Source organism: Chaetodon auriga, unplaced genomic scaffold (genome assembly GCF_051107435.1).
Source record: "Chaetodon auriga isolate fChaAug3 unplaced genomic scaffold, fChaAug3.hap1 Scaffold_89, whole genome shotgun sequence".
NCBI lineage: Eukaryota > Metazoa > Chordata > Actinopteri > Chaetodontiformes > Chaetodontidae > Chaetodon > Chaetodon auriga.
The window spans coordinates 7,501-10,000 of record NW_027482063.1 but is presented as its reverse complement, the minus strand read 5'-3'; positions in this window follow the sequence as shown (position 1 = coordinate 10,000).

The window sequence follows — 2,500 nt, the reverse complement described above, 5'->3', positions numbered from 1 at the left end:
CTCCTCATGCTGGGGGCCTGGAAAAGGCCGGAAGCCTCCCCACGGCTGTGAGAAGGCCAGGGGGTCAGGCCTGGAGCCAGCCCCCAGTACGAGTAGCAGGCTGGGGGGCCTGGAAAGGCCAGACGCCTGCCTGTGGCTGCTAGAAGAAGACGAGGGGCTCAGGGCTGGAGCCAGCACCCAGCACGAGTAGCAGGCTGGGGGGCCTGGAAAGGCCAGAAGCCTCCCTGTGGCTGCTAGAAGAAGACGAGGGGGTCAGGGCTGGAGCCAGCACCCAGCACGAGAAGCAGGCTGGGGGGCCTGGAAAGGCCAGAAGCCTCCCTGTGGCTGCTAGAAGAAGAGGAGGGGGTCAGGGCTGGAGCCAGCACCCAGCACGAGTAGCAGGCTGGGGGGCCTGGAAAGGCCAGAAGCCTCCCTGTGGCTGCTAGAAGAAGACGAGGGGGTCAGGGCTGGAGCCAGCACCCAGCACGAGTAGCAGGCTGGGGGGCCTGGAAAGGCCAGAAGACTCCCTGTGGCTGCTAGAAGAAGAGGAGGGGGTCAGGGATGGAGCCAGCACCCAGCACGAGTAGCAGGCTGGGGGGCCTGGAAAGGCCAGACGCCTGCCTGTGGTTGCTAGAAGAAGAGGAGGGGGTCAGGGCTGGAGCCAGCACCCAGCACGAGTAGCAGGCTGGGGGGCCTGGAAAGGCCAGACGCCTGCCTGTGGCTGCTAGAAGAAGAGGAGGGGGTCAGGGCTGGAGCCGGCACCCAGCCTGCTCCTCGTGCTGGGGGCCTGGAAAGGCTGGAAGCCTCCCCGTGGCTGTGAGAAGAGGAGGGGGTCAGGGCTGGAGCCGGCACCCAGCCTGCTCCTCGTGCTGGGGGCCTGGAAAGGCTGGAAGCCTCCCCATGGCTGTGAGAAGATGAGGGGGTCAGGGCTGGAGCCGGCACCCAGCCTGCTCCTCGTGCTGGGGGCCTGGAAAGGCTGGAAGCCTCCCCATGGCTGTGAGAAGATGAGGGGGTCAGGCCTGGAGCCAGCCCCCAGCACGAGTAGCAGGCTGGTGGGCCTGGAAAGGCCAGACGCCTGCCTGTGGCTGCTAGAATAAGAGGAGGGGGTCAGGGCTGGAGCCAGCAACCAGCACGAGTAGCAGGCTGGGGGGCCTGGAAAGGCCAGACGCCTGCCTGTGGCTGCTAGAAGAAGAGGAGGGGGTCAGGGCTGGAGCCAGCACCCAGCACGAGTAGCAGGCTGGGGGGCCTGGAAAGGCCAGACGCCTGCCTGTGGCTGCTAGAAGAAGAGGAGGGGGTCAGGGCTGGAGCCGGCACCCAGCCTGCTCCTCGTGCTGGGGGCCTGGAAAGGCTGGAAGCCTCCCCGTGGCTGTGAGAAGATGAGGGGGTCAGGCCTGGAGCCAGCCCCCAGCACGAGTAGCAGGCTGGGGGGCCTGGAAAGGCCAGACGCCTGCCTGTGGCTGCTAGAAGAAGAGGAGGGGGTCAGGGCTGGAGCCAGCGCCCAGCACGAGTAGCAGGCTGGGGGGCCTGGAAAGGCCAGACGCCTCCCTGTGGCTGCTATAAGACGACGAGGGGGTCAGGGCTGGAGCCAGCACCCAGTACGAGTAGCAGGCTAGGGGGGCCTGGAAAGGCCAGACGCCTGCCTGTGGCTGCTAGAAGAAGAGGAGGGGGTCAGGGCTGGAGCCAGCACCCAGCACGAGTAGCAGGCTGGGGGGCCTGGAACGGCCAGACGCCTCCCTGTGGCTGCTAGAAGAAGAGGAGGGGGTCAGGGCTGAAGCCGGCACCCAGCCTGCTCCTCGTGCTGGGGGCCTGGAAAGGCTGGAAGCCTCCCCGTGGCTGTGAGAAGGTGAGGGGGTCAGGCCTGGAGCCAGCCACTAGCACGAGTAGCAGGCTGGGGGGCCTGGAAAGGCCAGACGCCTCCCTGTGGCTGCTAGAAGAAGAGGAGAGGGTCAGGGCTGGAGCCGGCACCCAGCCTGCTCCTCGTGCTGGGGGCCTGGAAAGGCTGGAAGCCTCCCCGTGGCTGTGAGAAGATGAGGGGGTCAGGCCTGGAGCCAGCCCCCAGCACGAGTAGCAGGCTGGGGGGCCTGGAAAGGCCAGACGCCTCCCTGTGGCTGCTAGAAGACGACGAGGGGTTCAGGCTTGGAGCCAGCACCCAGCCCTGCTCCTCATGCTGGGGGCCTGGAAAAGGCTGGAAGCCTCCCCACGGCTGTGAGCAGATGAGGGGGGGTCAGGCCTGGTAAGGATGGAAGCCTCCCTGTGGCTGTGAAAAGACGAGGGGGTCAGGCAGGTGAGCTATGTCTATGAGAGAGAGGGAGAGAAAGAGAGAGAGAGAGAGAGAGAGAGAGAGAGAGAGAGAGAGAGAGAGGAGTACCAGGGGCACGGGGATGAGAGCAGAGTACCAGGGGCACGGGGATGAGAGCAGAGTACCAGGGGCACGGGGATGAGAGCAGAGTACCAAGGGCACGGGGATGAGAGCAGAGTACCAGGGGCACGGGGATGAGAGCAGAGTACCAGGGGCACGGGG